Source organism: Numida meleagris, chromosome 10 (genome assembly GCF_002078875.1).
Source record: "Numida meleagris isolate 19003 breed g44 Domestic line chromosome 10, NumMel1.0, whole genome shotgun sequence".
Lineage (NCBI taxonomy): Eukaryota > Metazoa > Chordata > Aves > Galliformes > Numididae > Numida > Numida meleagris.
Genome location: NC_034418.1, coordinates 7,705,648 through 7,724,278, shown reverse-complemented (window position 1 = coordinate 7,724,278; position 18,631 = coordinate 7,705,648). Strand labels below are relative to the sequence as shown.

The 18,631-nt window shown below is 40.1% G+C and overlaps 1 long non-coding RNA gene across 1 annotated transcript; it reads right to left on the bottom strand.

The window, feature by feature from the left end:
* On the bottom strand, nucleotides 9,279–16,648 carry LOC110404426. Its single transcript, XR_002442223.1, has 3 exons — nucleotides 15,885–16,648; nucleotides 13,534–13,594; nucleotides 9,279–9,560 (listed from the first exon to the last, which is right to left on the bottom strand). It is a non-coding gene; the product is annotated as an uncharacterized LOC110404426 (long non-coding RNA).

Sequence of the window (18,631 nt, the reverse complement as noted above, 5' to 3'; positions counted from 1 at the left end):
GAACTGCCCATTTGGACATCAGATTACTCCAGTGCCACTTTTTTTAAAGTTTCAGAGTAGGAACATAAAACACAGATACACAGTAATACTTCTTAAGCAGCAAAGATTTGAAGTCAGTTTAACAACATCGTACTGCCACTGAAAGAGGAAAAAATCCAGAGTTTCAAGAAAAAGGAAAACAACAACAAACCCTATCTAAAACAGTTTCCAGTCAGCTACATGATTCACATGACACCAGTACAATGTGGCAAGAAACTTACACAAATGCTCTATGCTGATGGAACAAGTAACCAGGGTAGACTTGGTCAGGTACGTGTTTTTTTCCAGTAACTTAACTGAAACCAAACACCTTTTCTCGTAAAAATAAAAATCCCTTAAGATACTACAAACAGACAGTATTACTTTAAAATAAAAAATACAAGAAAGCACATTATCAGATCATGCAACTTGTGTGAGAGATTGACTAACACTTTCTTCACCCACTTCTTTTTAACCTCCAGACTTAATCTAACAAGCATTCTAGATGAAAATAACTTAGACATGTAGGTACGTATAAAAATACACCATATATACACATATATATTCTTAAATCAACCTTCCAACCAGGCAGAAGAGTATTTGCAATTCATTTGAAATTGAATGTGAAATGTCTATAAAATGCCTTAGACAACAAATAGTTGTGTGAAGCACAAGCAGAGACCTCATGGGTAAGCAAATTCCTGCACAAAGCTAACATCCCTTATTTTTTCCACAGAGATCGTAACGTCAGTCTAACAGTACAGCAAATAAAAAGGACTAAATGAAGAGAGTCGTGTCTCAGGAAGATGGGAGGTGTCCTTGTGCCTGGAGCACATCTGATTCAGCTGCAAGCAGGGCCAGCGAGCAGCTGTTCCACAGCAAAGCAGAGCCCGGGGCTCCGCACACCCAGGGCTGGTGCCAGCCCTCCTGGTGGAGATGGCAGCAGGAATCTGCTCTGGAACATCACGGAATTTGTGAGGCACTAGGTATTGCTGGAATCAGTATGAAAGCTGAAGAGCTAAGATATTATTGTCTGTTTTGGCTTATTTTCAGCATCTATATAATATATTGTTAGGGTGATGGTGGTTTTTTTGTTTGTTGGTTTTGTTTTGTAAATCTTTGGAATCCCAGAACCATCTGAATAAAGCGGCACTTCTGTTACTCCAAGTAATATCCAAGACTTTAAACTAAATGTATTCAACATTGTTCAGAAAACAAACAAAAAAAATCCACATATATGACGTTCCTGATGCTAATATTAAACCAGCACAGTGCTGTAAATTGACAAAGCCAAATGGGAAGCAAAGCAGCCCTCTCCAAGACAGCTAAAGGACAGGCAGAAAGCCCTTGCTAGTGACCCTAACGAGGTCACAGTGCTTGTGTCTTAAAACAGACAAATCTCTCTGAACAGTTTCACAGTTCAGAGTTACATGTGTGAAAGTCATGAAAATGAGAATTATTCCCACAGTTGTTTAACGTGTTACTGTGACTTTTTCATACAGAAGATACATTTTCCTCTCCTTTAGCTAGCATACATACACATATATATGAGCAACGATAAGCAGTTACGTAGACTTTATAGTGAAGACTATTAAATGAGAACCATGGTCTCAGTTCAGCAAAGTAATATTGCTTTGCTAATTAACAGTACAAAAGGATTAGTGACTTCATCTGAAGGGAATGTTGAGAAATTAAGAACAAGCCGTTGTCATCATCATATTTAACACTTTGTTGTTCTTAGCCAAAGACACATAAGTTTATTTTATTTATATTAATTATTACAAAGCTTATAAATTGACCTAAGATCCTCCTCCATTACCAAGGTAGCCTGTAATATAAATGGGACACTTAGGCCAGCCTAGATATTTTAAAGCACTTTTCTAACCTCAACTATAAAACTTAAGGATAGAGGGCACTTGCCTGTCATTTAATGAGAAGAAATTCCGAGAAATTTCAGGAATGGTTGCATCAGGAGAAGTGTGACCAGCAAACTGAGAAAGGTGATGCTGATCTTCTACTGTACTCTCGTGAGACCCCACCTGGAGTACTGCGTCCAGTTCCAGAGCTCCCAGCACAAGGAGGACATGGGGTTGTTGGAGCAGGTCCAGAGGAGGGCTGTGAAGATGATTAGAGGGCTGGAGCACCTCCCCTCCGAGGACAGGCTGAGAGAGCTGGGGCTCTTAAGCCTAGAGAAGAGAAGGCTGCAAAGAGACCTTATAGCAGCCTTCCAGTACCTGAAGGGGGCCTACAGAAAGCAAGGGAGGTTTTTTATAAGGGCATGTAGTGACAGGATGAGGGGAAATGGTTTTAAACTGGAAGAGGGTAGATTTAGACTAGATATCAGGAAGAAATTCTGGATCAGGAGCAGATCAGGAACAGGATCTGAATCAGAAACAAATAACTGTGAGGGTGGTGAGACACTGGAACAGGCTGCCCAGAGAGGCTGTGGATGTCTCCCTCCCTGGAGGCATTCAAGGCCAGGCTGGAGGGGGCTGTGAGCAACCTGGTCTAGAGGGAGGTGTCCCTGCCTATAGCAGAGTGGTTGGAACTAGGTGATCTTAAAGGCCCCTTCCAACCCAAACCATTCTATGATTATGAAATTTTAGAGTACATATTTATTGTGGAGTTCTCATCTAACTTTCATCCATTGGTAACAAAGACAGTTTTACCTGAAATTAACTATGTTTTAAACCCCAATAGTGACCTGATTGGGGTTTCACAAGAACTATGGACTATTTGCAAGTCAACAAGCTGAGCGAAAAGAAAAGATAGCCAAAAATAAATATTCTTACTGATGCCTCCCAAATCCCAGCAGTTTAGCACCTCAAGCACGGCCCCAAGCTGACTGCTCAGACCTTGTCTGCAATAACATACATGGCACTCACTCATGTTTGCTCTATCATAAAAACAGAAAAACATCCAGAAAACTTTCAAAATGTGTTTACAGGACAGTGTCATTAAAATACGTTAGACCCTACTGAATTTGCAGTCCAGGCCTCAGGGCTCTCTGACCTCACACCTTGGTCACAGCAAGCAAAATTTTTATAAATATATGAGGGCTGCTCCTAAAGTAATGACTCCTACTTTATTATGGTGGCCCATGATGTCAGAGGTTGACAAGATGGCATCTGATGTGGAAGTGAAGATGAAGCAAAGCTACGTCATCGAATTCCTCCACGTGGAAAAAGCAGCACCCGTTGACATCTATCAGCACTCACTGAATGTTTATGGAGACCAAACAGCGGACGTGACCGCAGTGAGGTGATATGTGGTACATTTCAGCAGTGCTGACACTGACAGTTCGTCAACTCCACCAGTGCAGAATTTTATGAACACTGCATGCAGGCTCCTGTTCATTGCTGGTGAGAATGTGCAGCTAATGGTAGTGACTGTGTTGAAAAACAGTGTTTTGTTGCTGATAATCTGCTCTATCAAAGCAGTGCTATTGTGCTGTTTGTATCTGTCGTAGTTTCTATGGAAATAAATCGGAGGCATTACTTTTGGAGCTTCCCACAAAGGCCATGAAAGAACTAATCCAGCTTATTTTTCTTTTATGAAGATGAGCTCCAAAATAAAGCAAGCTATCACATGCTGTGTATAATCAGAAGATACCATTTCCACTGAACACATCAATAAGTATATTTTACTCCTACACAGGTGTTCCTAAAAATCAAGGCACTCCTCCACTCCCAACAGCAGCATCCTCTTAACATTTTGCCTTTGTATTTTTTATTCACATGGACTTAAACAAAAAAAAACAACACAGGAAAGTCACAAGAATCTATGGCTTCCAACCTCCCAAAACAAAACAAGCCTTTGAGATAATACATCAGTAGATTGGGGCTAATAAAAGGCAGCAACAGAACATAAACAATCTCCTGAACTGCCTGCTAATGTAGCATTAAAGTTGCACGTTTACAGGAACTAAGGCTATTTGCTATTACCCATTAGGCCAGCATGAGCCTGACAGAGCAGACATTTATGATTTTCATCAACACAAGCACTATTGATTAGTGATAAAGCAATTTATTATTGGGATGCTCAGATCATTCCCCAAATATCATGTGTGTTCAAGAGGCTTCCATTAGTAAAGTTTCCCTGTACTTCATATGAATTAGATTAAAAGCCTCTTTTCAAATCATTTTCTGAGTAAATGCTCTTTCCTTCCATCACAAGAAGTCACTGATGGAAGAAGTCTGACAAAGAGCCCAAGCTCGCAAGTACAAAATAAATAAGTCTCATTGGACTACTCTTCTATTTCCACCGCAGCTTCTCCTGTACCTGCTGATTTCTGAGTGTCCATAAACTAGATAAATCCAGGAAAACACAAAAAACAAAAAATAACCCACCATCAGCAACCCCTACACGTTCCTACGGAAGATCTATATAATGTGTCTTGTTTTATGCCATGATTAGAGATGGCAGCATTAATGACACTTTATGCTCTCATTTGCTTTGCCATCCTGTCTCCCCAGCTCGTGTGTGCACGCACGCACACCCCCCTGGGAGCAGTCAGTTCATTCTGGCAATTCAGCAATACGTGGATAGGTTTCTATAACCCTGAGCCTGCCAACTACAGAACTAGAAAAAAATTGATTACTTTGATCACAATAGGTGCATTTGCATGAATGAATTTTTGATTGTAGTGACAACTGTTAGGTCAGGATCCACAAAGCAGAGAGAAGTAATGGATTAGTCACCACAGCTTCAATTAATGGTTTTGGTTCCCAGTGGCAAATCGATGTCCATCAACTCTGACTTCCTTGTCAAAAGCAGGCAGGCAACAACTCCATCTATAGCACTTAATTTACAGACCTTGTAAAATCTTGGAAGCAAGAATTGACAGAAACATCTGAATTTACCTCAGGAAAACATATAAATTATACTCTACTCTTTTGCTCCATCTTGAAAACCTTTAGCTAGAAGGATAGAATAACTCAGTACTGCTGAGCGTAGAAATAAGCTCTAGATGATCATCTTAAATCATGTTTATGAGCTCTAAAATAAATAAATCAGCCTCTTATTTGATTTGGACCAATGTCTAGCAAGCAATTTTAGCCCAGTAAAATTGGGATAAACACATCCTAAAAAAGCTCCAATAAAAGAAGTTAGGGGCTGGGGCAAGCGTTGCATACGGAACCTGCAGTGATTGCCAACTGTTCTAAAGAGCTTCTCGAGTAAAAATCACCAGAGAACAAGAAACACAGCACAAACTAGCACATCACATTTAATTTTCACATTAAGAACAGAAATACAACAGAGGCTGGAGCAAGCTTTAGGGAAAAAATATTAAGCGCTAGATATTGTGTCATATAATGTAATTGAGCAACTTGTTCAATGGTAATAGTACCTGGAGTGAGTCATTGTACTACAGTGTACAGCTAATTCGTACCTTGTAACAGAGCGCTCCTTGAACCAGAAAATTATGAAGGACTCTTCTCTCCCTGCCAGTTGCTTAACTTCACTGTAAAAACACCCTCAGACCTCACATAAATTTTGTGGAAAGCAAGAGGAGCAGAGCTCAGTACTAAGAGCAGGCAGGGAATGCTCTGAAGGGCAGGCTCTGAATTTGAGAGCTCCCCAAATGGAACAGCACAGCAAGCTGCACAGCTTCTAGCGGTGCCTGCTTCTAAATGCACTTCCAGTATACTCACCACAAACAACTTCTTACACCAACACCACAGAACATCTCCTCCGCTTTCTGATGTGCTCATTTGACACATGCATCTCCTCTGACTGATGCAAGCAGTCCAGCAACTTCCTCCTTAAGCAAAACTAACCCAGCATCTTGCTGAATTTTTCCTATTAAACACAAAAGACACAGACAGAAAAAGGACACAGAGCTGCTCTATAGACAGGCTAAGGCATAAATGGGAAGAACTGTGGAAACAAGGTCACCTTTTTTTTTTCTATTTAAACCAAGAAATGTAAAATTCATTTTATAGTATGAAAAAACACAAACATTCCTTATCCAAACATAACTAGAAGTAACACTAAGAACTCCTGAACTAAGTCTGACAACATCAGTCTCCTCTGGTTCAAAGATAAGACAACAGCAAAACTTGCCATGAAAAGGACTACTTCAAATCCATGAACTTCAGTTTTAAGGAATTAAAGTATCTATAGTGTCAAGAAGATCTCAAAACAAGCGAGTGCAGTGATAAACTTGGAGCATCAGTTCTGCAACAATGAAAACTGAAACGCGATGACTATAAAGGAGGGTTTGTTGTTTGTTTTTGTTTCACGGTTTTTTTTTTTTGAGCTCTGCTAGAAAACTTCTAGCCCTAGTCATTTATATCCCATTTTCATAAGTCTAATGTAAGCAGAGTTGCTCTGACAGAAAATATGCCATTTTTGTCACACCATTTCAATTCATGCAAAATCCCTATTGAATTCAATGGAATAGCTGCCTAACAAAGACATGGGGGGGAAGGGGTGTGTGGGAAATCAAGCTTCTTAGAGTGTCCCTGTGGTCAAAACTGTCTTTTTCTTAATACTATTTTTGTTTCTTTCTATACACCTCTGGTTAGCAGCAACAGCATACCAACTTTGCTATTCCATTTTTCTGCTTCAACCTTAAAAATTCTTGGATCCTTCACACAAACAACCTTTCTTCCTTTTCCCAGAACAGCAGTAGAAAGACATGCCTTAGGCAGTTGTCACTTCCAGGTTGAAAGTTTACCAGCAGAGAAACAGAAACGCTCAAGCTGGCAACAAGTACCATTTACCTTCTTATATATATAGACACACACATATACAGGTATATACGCATACATACACACAAACGTGCACTTATGCACCTTTTTGTAAAGGAGAAAATGCAAGTCTGAGATCACAGTGAATCCTGCCTAGCTGGACCTTGGTTCAGAAGCAAGCCTTGGGGATGTATGTGACCATCACAGACAGCAGACACCCCTATCAGGATGCAAGTCCACAAAAATAAAGCACACAATGTATTTGTAGTGTGCTCTCACTCCAGAATTATTTTTTTTTTGTCTTAAATATATATTTCCAAAGGATCATACATGGTAAGAGATACATTGGCCGACTCAACACAACAATGGGAATTAGGAAAGATCTTTCATTGCTTAGTCCTTCCTTTAGATACCTAACAGCATGTTTAAATTCCAAAGTACAAAAAAAAAAAAAAGAAGAAGAAACCCTGTTCTGCTTTGAGTTTTCTCTTGCTTAAGCTAGGCAACACCGCCTTGCTCTAATGACCAAGGAGGCCATCAGATCACCTGCTCTGTGCAGTAACAGACAAGGAGATAGAGTTAATATAGCCCTGGAGGATGGTGTTCACAGATCTTTATAAAATCTATACTATATTTCTTGACTAATCATGGATGTCAAGCATGATGAACAGCAGCAATACAAGTGCCTAGCTGGTATTTTTATCATGACTTTCCTTCCTGCTATTTACACCTGTTTCCTTTCTCCTGTTTTAAGCCCATTAGTGTTTATTGTGTCCGCACTGTGCATTGCAAATAATCTCATTTTACCAGTTCCTCTTAGACATGCCCCGGGCTATTGTCACACTGTGCACTCACTTTTCTTCTGAGCTGTACTAATTCTCTTCTCTTGATAATACAGTGTGACCCATAATTCATTGCTTAGGCAGATTTCATTATTCTGTACCTTTTCAATCACACTCTACTCTTATAGAAGCTCATTTCAAGCCTCTTTAACAGCTCTCTACTCCAAACATTCCAGTGTAAACTATAAAGGCATAATACAGCAACTTTGAAAAAACCTTACCTGCGCTAAGAAAGCTCACACAGTACAGACAGAATTCTCACAGCTCGTGGTTGGTCTTAGACTGTACCTCTGTTATATGCAATCACTTTTAGCTAGTGAAAACAATCAGCTTCTGAACAGTTGAGAAAGAATGCTAACGAGAAACTACTTTGCTACAAAAGGGTCATGATTTAGCACCCAAGTCTACAAACTCCTCGTGAATGCTACAAAGTCAGACATGGGGCCGCAACCTCTGCTACAAGTACTTTGGGAGTGAACAGGAAATCAGGTAAGAACTTCCAGGACAACTATCTTTTGATGAATGAATACATAAAATTACAACAACCTCCAGGAAAAAAAAAACAAAAAAACAACCACACTGACATTTGCACATTTATGTTAGATGGTATGTGAAGCTGTACTAGCTCTTGAACATGACTGCGTCCCTATGCCATAAACAGAAAGCATTTTATCACCAGCACAGATGTTATTAATAAATCAAGTCAAGATCAGACCAGATGATCTATGTTGTCTCTTTTTATGTCAAAGAAAAAGAGTTTTTTCATTTAAAATAAACTCTACTTTTCATACTGGTTTGAGGCTTGCTGTGTCTGTTGTGCCACTCCTCCTAGAGAGGGGGGAAGAAGCTGAAAGGGCAACCGCAGTACCCCCAGCTTTGTTCAGAGAGGTATACCTCCACTACAGCACATCAGCAGAATTTCCTGAAATATTCACCATGCTTTTCACTTTGTGATCTTACTACAGCTCTTGGAAGAATTCTGTTGAACTACTTCAATTTTGTATCATAGTAATCAAAATATAGTAAAAAAGAGAGGCCACAGTCTGTGGCAAGAGACACAGAAATAGCCTGAAGAAGGTCTTGATAAATCATCTTCTCCACTCCTTGTGCTATGACAAAAGTCAAGAATATCCACAGCAACCCTTGACAGATGTTCTCCTAATACCCTTCTAAGAAAAACTCTAAGGACAGGCACATGGTGGTATATATGCTGCTTCTACTGCTCCATTACTTTTACAGCAGAAAAAGGTTTTTTTTAATACCTGCATTGTATCTTCTTTCCTACACTTAAAGCTGATTACTTCTTGTTCTACCCTTAGAGAGTACAGGAAAAAAAAAAGAAATAATCTTCTTTAAAGCATCTTTTACAGACTAGATAGTTGCTATTGTGGTCTCCTTCAGTCTTCTTTTCCTTTTTTCTTAGAGCAAATTAATCTAATTTTTTCAAGCTTCCCTCAGAGGTTACATTTGCTGAACCTCTCATTTCCATTTTTTCCCTTTTCTTTTTCTTTTTTTTTTTTTTAATTTCTGTCATTACTTTTTGTCTGTTTTAATAGGTGAAGCTCAGGACTGCAAGCTGATTTCCCAAATGAAGGATCCAAAGTCCCAAGAAAGACAGAAAACTATCTTCCCTCATGTTGAATGATCTCCCAAACCAAAAATAGTGTGCCTTTTTTTTTTTTGTAGCAGCACAGCATTGTTGGCACATATTCTGTATGTTCGCTTTACTACATGGTATAGCCACCAGATCTATTTTTGCTGACCAACTATCACGCCAAATATTCTCTAACATTTCTAACTCTGCACTTACCTACACTGGTTGCCTGATCCTAATTCTTCACCTTCAGATCAATCCAAATTCAGATTTCATCTTCCAAGGTGCTCGTTACAGAGCCTTCCATTCACAGTTTATTGTGGATTCTCTGCATTTTTAAGTCTGTTCTCAACTCCACCAGCCAAGTCAGCGATGCAGCAACCATAACAGCACGGCAACACTCAGAAAATCCTGGCAAGCAGAGATAAACTCTTGAGATTCTCAGTGACATAGGAGCAATGCTAAAGAAATTTGCTATGCTTTTCATCTCCTTAGATTAAAAAAACCCTAAAATTCTCCTGCAGAACAACAAAGCAGGTTCTCTAGTTTTATCAGAAGAGCTCATTTTACCCAGTTACTTTTTTGTGATTAAATGGTGGGAACAGCCTCTCAGCTGGTGTGAGTTAGGGAAAGCCTCTTTACCTGTAAGGGACGCCACCTGAAAGTCAGCACAGCTCCTGCTCACCTCAACAGTTGTTTGTCTACTCCCCCCACCCAAAGTATAAGAAAATTAAATTTAATAGCAGAAAAGATCTCTTCATTCTATGAAACTCAGTAATCTCGTGGTGCTTTTTACACTGTCTGTAGTCACTCAGAAGAGCTGCTTCTACAACAACAAAGCAACCTTTACTTAAACAAATTGATTTCAACAGGAATGACACATATAAGAACAAAGATTGGTTTACAGCATATACCTCTTCCAAATCATTTTACTATTTAAGTTCAGTGTGAACTTAAATAAAAATACAAATATCACAAAATTTAAAAAATCATGGTCTATCGTCTGATTCTGGTTTGTACCAGAATTACAGCTAGCTTCCATGTAGTGAAGGATATCACTCTTCAAAATTCTAAAGCATCTTTAAAGCTAATTTAAGCCACTGAAAGCACAGGACTGACAGCCTTGGAGGCTGGGTTCTGTTTGTCTGCCGAAGGAAGACACTGAAAGCAGATATCTAGTTTACTTTCAGTCAGAGTTTACTCTGGTTTCCAATTTTTCTAGCAGCTTCCTGTTCATTCTTGTGCCCCTGTGTGAAGGCAGCCCAGGAGAACTTTCTGCTTTCAGAGAGCCCAAATAAATGTTACCCTCACTTTGCATATGTTAGCAAAGACCTTTCCCACTTAACTCGCTTTTACTGCTAACCAAGGGCAAACCCATGGCAACCTGTGGGAAGAGCTGCATGCCCACTGTCAGATCCCCAGCTATGCACTCTTTCTCACAAGGTAGTTGAACCATTCCTTTGCATTAAAAAGGCTCTCTGTATAGTAGGGAACACTCAAAGAAAGCCACACATGTACAGATATCTTGTAAATATCAATTAGCTTCACTCTAATTATTATAATATGCATTCACTGCTGATTGGCTAAAGATGCCACAGACGGCACTTGGGAAACTGGTACATTTCTCTCCGTTCTGTAACTCACAGATGGTGCTGGAGATGACCAGCTCCATCATTCCTTTTTCCTTCCTAACTAAATTAATAGACAAAACTGCTCGTAGCTACCAATGTGGGACCACTGATTGCATTAGTTGCAAACACAATTAAGACACTGTTTATAGAAGCACTGAACTACAGGAGTAATTTCACCTGCTCAAAAGCTACAAATTTGTCCATTTTAAAAGGAACATATTTATTGAACTTCATCTGTTATTCTAATTACCAACCATATGGCTAAAGTTGGAACACACTTGCTTAATGACAGAACTGTAAAGAGATACATTTCTACTCTGGAGTTTGGATGTATAGCTCATTCTTAAGGACAAAGCCAAGTCTTGCTTTTGCATCCATGCATAATGCCTTTGAAATATCTCTTTAATTGTGATTGCAAACTTTTGGTTATTATTTAGCCCTGTGAATTATGCACAGATGGGATGGGATACAATGCTTGTGGTAATCCATGCTATCACACTTTACTCAATATGGGATATCAATGTAAGAGTAAGCATTCATGCTATACTCATTAAGCAGTTCCACTGCATGAGAAAAACTGAGGTCAATTGTTCACCTCTGCTCCTCAGATAGGAGATACATTAGTAACAGTGCCAGCAAAAATGCTATCTTCAGATACTAGGGGAGAGACTGAGAGCACAGCCTGAATTTATTCCTTTATCAAAACAGAAAAGGCTTCAGAGATTTTCCATTATACACAACAGGGAGAATAGCACTGGTGCCAGTAATCATTAGAAGAGGAGTGAACTACGTCTTAAATATTATCTATTCTTTATGTTGGTCGTATACGATAACGAATGACTTTTCACTGAACGTTTGTTTCTTTTCTATGCCTAAATTTGGACTATTTTAATGAACTATTGTATTTTCTTACATATTTTAATGTACTTAAAAAAAACTCTTAACTTCCTAAATGTTTAAAGCTACATAGACAAGTTAAAAAATATAATGTTAATACATATATGCCTGAAAAGGCACTTGCAGTGTTGACTTCACCAGATTTCAATCTATCCCATTGTTCTGCTGATCTATTTCTTCATCTCTTATTCAACATATAACATACAGCTTTTCTTGTAGATAATAATGAAACATTAAAATGTCGAGATCTGATGTACATCTATTGCCAAGTGCACTATATCAAGAAACAGTATCTAGTCTGTTTTTGATTATTGTAGAAAGTGCACCAATTCACTTATGAATATTTATGTATTATTGAATAGCTGGACCAGGAGAGATCAAGATTTTCATTACAGTTTTTCCTGCTGCTTTGGTACTGCAGCAAAGGACAAGACGGAGGAGCACTGTTAGCTGTACAAAACTGGATCTTGTACAAAACCAGCATAACAAAGGATGTTTTTTCAACAATCTTGATACCGACCAACGTGAGAAAATCCCACATGAAGGTTGAGGACCAAAAGACAAAACATATTTGTTCAAAATTACTGCAGTAGTATGAACAAAAATACAGATGGGAGAAAACCATTTGTTACCTTCTCTAAATAAAAACTAAGAAAGTCAGAGACAACAGCACTTGAAAGTACTTAGGAAGAATCAAACGGCTGATGAAACTAGCAACATGAACAAGAGGAAAATACAAAAAGGAAGTCGCATCAACAGATCTTCAGGCAGAATACTGGTTAAGATGCAGAAGACATTAAGCAAGCTTCTATTTGGCATAGGGTGAAAGTAGAACAAGCAGAAAGACTCAGGGAGTCTCACAATCTGAGGAGGATGCCATATTTATAGAGCCTACCACAGAAGCAGGGCGACACTATTGACAAGGAAAACAGCAGAACTGAACAGAATAAAGTCCTCCCTACCTCAGGATGTGAAAGAGGTCTTTGTGGGCTGTTGGGTACGTAAGTAGAAGTAAAAAAAGGATCAAAGATGAAGGAGCAAAAGGAAAAACAGCCCAGTAATCAATTATGCCTGTGCAGAGGATACAGGTGTTACTCGATGAAGAAATTCAGCACAGGTGTAAGCAGCTACCCCCAGACACTGATTACGACCAATCAGAGATGTGGCAATTCTAAGGCTAGTCTATCTCCATTTGCTTTGCCTTTCACAAGTATGCTTACATTAGACCAATGTAAAACAAAACTGTAAGAAGGTACATACACTTAGGTAAAGAACTCTTGCAATGAAAAAAAAGTAGGAGTCTTATTATTATCTGAGAACACTTTCAAAGCTGTCAAAACACATGCTTTTGACCTATAATGTTTGCTGAAAAACACTTCACAGAACAGCACTGGCTCTCAGTAAACAGGCTTTTTATTGCAGCTATACTGTAGGACTAGAGAAGAGAATATGGAAACAACTGGGGGCTCTTAAGGGCATTGCAACTGTTATGTAAAAGGAAAACTGTAAATGGATTTCCTTGCTGCGGTACACTTTTAGTAGCAGAGATGTGTACTAAGGCGGAAAACTATTTGTCTCTGACTGCAAGATATCTGTATTATTTTTCTCCTCTATGCCAGGGTGGTGACCTTTTGGATACAGCCTTACAGAAAGCACTTTCTAGAAATAGACTGCATCAGTCTACAAAAGTCTAGGACTGTGTTACCCATACTACCGATCTCATAAAGGAAAAGTAGAAATTGATTACTGTCCAGAAAGACCTTAAAATTCATTCACCAGACATGCATGGATACAAATGTAAATGCATCTCAACAGTCACACACACACAGTGTATATACATTTTGAACGAATCTTACCATTTCCACATTTCAGCTTTATTTCTTAACACCTTTGACATATTTGATCTTGTGACTACACCTACAAAAAAAAAAAAGTTCTTTTGCACAAGAATCTGCACAAGGTGCCATTCAAAAAAAAAAAACCTGTCCAAATCTTCACTATCATTCTGAATGACACATGTAGAATTTGCTTCCTTTTGCAGTACTGGAGTGATTTATTCTGCTAATAATCTTTGTAAGATAAGTCTTTGTTAGGTCTTGGCAATGCACATGGTCTATCTTTAGCTCAAGCTATTACACCAGCTCTTTGTAGAAGAGTCTAAAAACTGGGCCTGTTACTGTAAATGCACTTCAGTGCAGAAATAAAATAGAAACTCATATCTGTTTAACCACTGTCTTGAGGTTCCCGGTGAGCTTCTAAATGTCATTGATTAAAATACAAATTTAATACAGTGCAAAAAATAAATATTATCTTAAGTTACAGCCAGTTTACCTGGTGTGCTACCACCCTGTTAGAAATGGCAAGTCAGCAGGATGTGGTGAAGCCATTATTTTACAGAAGACCTCTAAACCACTGTTTCCATTGGAAACACAGTGCTCAAATATTGATTTCAAGATTTCATTTTTACCTGTGGTACAGGTGAACATGCTTGAACTTCTATAATGATACCGGGCACTTGCTCAGGATATTCTATTCATAAAAGTTCAACCTAATTTAAACATTTTCAGTAACATAACATGATCAAGCAGTGCACTGAGGTGACAACCTTTGGATGGGAAACTGACCATAAGCATTCCTCGACCTACAGTGCCTAATGTGTAATATTCCTTTACCAAATAATGACCAAATTTTGTTCTGGTTAATTATGTTTTGACTGCCAAACATCCTCTCTGCTGCTCCCTCATCATGACTCCGCTCCCCCTCTCAAGACGCTCTATAAAGTCACTGGATTTCTAGCCATTTCTATGTTCCAGAATTAGCCACATTAAAAAGTTTTGTATTGGGCTGAAGTAGATGTAAAACTAGGAATTACAGAAATGTGAAATATTACTATTCTGTGGGATTTGGAAGCAGAGTGAAAAACCAGCCATATTTTAGTGGTGTATCATAGACAAAATAAACTTCCTCAAGATTAAATAATACAACAGCAACCGAATCTACATGTCTCTGTATGTAAGCAAAGGACATGCAAAGTTTCTTTTACTCACTGCACAGAAGAGTCAACTATCACCTTAAAAAGTAAATTTGATGCAGTATAATTCAGTTATAGCAAAGGGATTCATCTGGGCACCCCCCTGCTGATTAGTACATACAGTCTGCCCATTAAAGAGCAAGTCTCCTCCAAACAGGGACAAAAACAAAACTCTCACCTTAGAGAGACAGAGCAAATCACCAAAGCAGGTCAATCAAAGTAAAATTAGCTCTAATCAGTACTCCATTATCCTGCTAAAATTCTTCACCTGCTTCCAAATCAGCCTCAAAGCAGATGTGATTTTTTTTTTCCACATGTAGGAAAAAACAACAACAACAACAAATCACTTTTATTCTGGTGGCTACATCAGTAAAAAAAAAAGGGCCAATAACTCCCATACAGTAAGGTCTGAGCCAACTGATCATGTGCACGTGACTTTAACTGCATTGGTTATGGAAGTGGGCAACAGAAATGCCACTAAGCAGAGAAGGTGCTTCTCCATGTAACCAGGCAGCCTTGCTTCTCTCACACTGAAGGATTTCAGCATTCTCAAAGTGAAGATAAATGCAACTCCTTTTATTTTCTCCTTCCTGCTTTCTTTCCTTTGCTGCCTGTCACTTTGCTATGTGATCACTTATGATATCCAAAAGCAGAGACAGAACTAAATTCTCAAACCAACTGCTAAATTTAGTTACTTCTGTTAACATGGCACATTCTTTCAGAGAGAACAAAGTTTATAGTGGTGACAGGTGGAAAGAACTACAGCAAAGAGTAGATAAATGAAGCAGCAAACACAATTCTCCCTCTTGACTTCCCCTCCAAAATCAGCTGCATTTACAAGGAGGAATTGCCAAACCACCACTATATGAATATCTTTCATCTGCTCTGCAGCACAGGCACACTCCAGCTCTCTCCTGCCAATGAGGAAATGAGAAATAGCATTGCTGCACATGCACAGCTACAGCATCTGTCAGAGGCCACTGCAAAAGGAAGAGCAGCGACGTCAGCCAGTTTCCCACAGGGTACAGCCATACTGCTGTTGCTCAAGTAAAATAAGCTTGCCCAGACCAAAGCTGGCTTTAGGATTATAATAACTGCATCTGCAGTCACGGGAAAGAAATCCCGAGGACCCAAGGAAGCCACTCCTCCCCTCTGGCAGCCTGCCCAGCACGGTACCTGCTGCAGCACGGCCTTCTGCCTCTGTGGTACAGGTGCTGCTGCAGCAAAGTCTCTCCTCACATTGGACGCCTTCAGCTTCCAGCTCCAGAGCATTTGCCAGGATGGGAAACCACCTTATGGTACCCGAGAGCCATAAATGTACCTTGTAGACAGGTTCTTCTGCAGCCTTGCATTTACAGCTTCATTCAGCTTTGTTACCTCCAACTTTTCGGCTTCCAACTGCCAAATTTTGAAAATATCTCTATAAAAACCTTAAAGCAAATCCCTAAGTTACTCATCGTGTTCCCAGGTACAAAACTGCTTGGTTATTAAGTGCTGGGAGTCCCCACACAGGCACTGGCGGTGAGGGCTGCAGGCACAACCTCTGTGAGGAGAGGCTGGGGCGCCCTGTGCCCCACAGCTGGTTCCGGATGGTTCCGGATGGTTCCTCAGGCCTCCGCAAAGGCAGTGGTGCCTCTGTGGAAATGCCTGAGAAAGGGCAAATGCTGTGAGGGAAAAGGTGTGTGAAACAGCTCTGTGAGCACCCTGGCCAGATAGGAAGGGGCTCCAGGTACCAGAGAGGGTCGCCTGCAGCCAGCGGAGAGCCCATGGCAGAACAGGCATCCCCAGTGCAGCCTGTGCAGGACCCTGAGCTGGAACAGAGAAAATGTGACGGGAGGGAGCAATGGAGAAGAACTGCTGTGAGCTGACCACAGCCCCCCATGCTCCTGCGCTGTTCAGAGGTGAATTTGGGAATGAAGGAGAGGCTCTGAGCCTGGGGAAGAAAAGGGGATTTTTTTTTTTTTTAAATCACTGTCAAAATCTCTTTTAGGCAAATAAATTAATTTCACCCAAGCTGAGTTGTTTTGTCTGTGATGGCACCTGGCAAGTGACGTCCCTGTCTTTGCCTCAGCCCACAGATCTTTGCATCAGTGAGCAAGGTGGGAGCTGGCGGCTGGCCAACATCAGCCAGAATTTGGTTAAAAAAAGTATCATTACAGGAGTGTAGGGCCTGCTTGTCCAGCATTACACAAAACCTTTCTGGGCAACTTCCAGTTTATTTAAGCCTCACAGAAGAAAACTAAAGTGTAGGAGACCCTTTAGGAAATGAACCAATAGTGTTTGGTATCTAGCTACTAGAATGCTGATGGGGTTGGGAGCAATCATTATGACTGACTTTTTTGGATGCAAGTAAAGACCTTAAGGCCTTCTGTTATAAAAAACTTTGTGGCCGAGAAAAGGGAACCAATGATAGCATTGGCACATCCCAGTTTCAGGGATTCACTTCTCTAATGATGTGGTAAGGAAGCATGAAAGCACCAGTATTATGAAAACTTACTAAATGGTTAAAAAAAAAAAGCTGGAAATTATGTGGAAGAAATTATTAAAAGGAAGTAATTTCATCATATTGCTTAACTTCTTTTAACTTTGGATGTGGAAGAGAGCCAAAGGCAAATCATTAGTCTGTATGCTCATTTGGTATGTTTTCTACTTGCCTGTCCAAGGCCAACGCTGCATGACAGAACTTTGCCTTGAAAAAACACAGGAGTTAATTCTCAATCTTGATAGCTACTAAGATAAACATTTTGAAAATAAGAGATGTTGCTCCTAACTGAGGTACTGTTTTAACATATGAGATATGTGAATGTCATGGTTTTGTGATTTTCGGTTATTGGTATTCCACATCATAACATCATGTAGTGGACATACCTAGTTCTCAGAAGAGAAGGACTACTACAGTCCCCACGGTACTTTGCTCCTTTGTTACCATTTTCCAGCCGGAGGGAAAAGATAGAAGCTCGCAGTATAAAAACTTGCAGATCACGAGACCTCGTCCCTTTTTCCGCCGTCTCTCGTCTTGGCAGCACCTCGCTCTCCAGCCGTCTTATCGTCGGTAGTAGAGTAAGGCCTACCTTGACTTTGGGACATTCTCTCTCTCTGTATTGAATTTATCAGCTTAAATTGTAATTATATTGTATTATAGTGTGTTGTTTTGCATTCCGATATTTTATTTAGTAAATTAGTTTGTTTCTCCTCAGATTGTTGCCGCTGTTCTTTGCTCTCAGGGCCATCTCCCTACCCTTTTCCCCTTTCCCCTTTTCCCGGGACGTGGGCCCTTGGGTCCCCCGTCCCCTTTGTCACGGAATCGGGCCTAACGCCCGTAAACCGTCGACAGTGAATTACCCTATTAATCTCAGTAGGGAGCGAACTCCAGGGACTAATGATGCCTAGCTAAGAGTCAGTCTCCAAATGCTTTCAGTACATGAGTGTAGGTGTCCATTCCACTTTTCCAGAAAAAATTACTGCAACTGCATGGACAGATTATCTTACTAATTATGAGAACTGCCAAGTGAGGAAAGAATATGAAAGTAGCGCATCATCACTGCAGTTATATACCTGTCCTCTTTCTGCAATGTCTCTTTCCTTGTGAAAGGCTGAGCACCTGTGATGCAGCTCAGGGGGACACCAAGCTCCAAGGGGTCCAGTTCAACCCTGTGATGATGGCATGCACTGTGGGTTTTTTTCCCTTCACAAATCTAGGTGACATTTAGGAGGATGCAATGACAGTTTGAGCCAGTTTCTGCCTCTGCCTACTGATGTGCATTGTCCCCAGGGGCCTGGTTTAACAGGTAGCTCTAACCGAGCTTTCTGTCTTGCCTGACAGTGGTAGAGGCGGGAACCGTTCTGTTCCAAACACTGAGGTATCTTTGCAGGGCCATACTAGACTCCAGCCTTTGTTATCAGCAGGAATGCATGTGGACTAT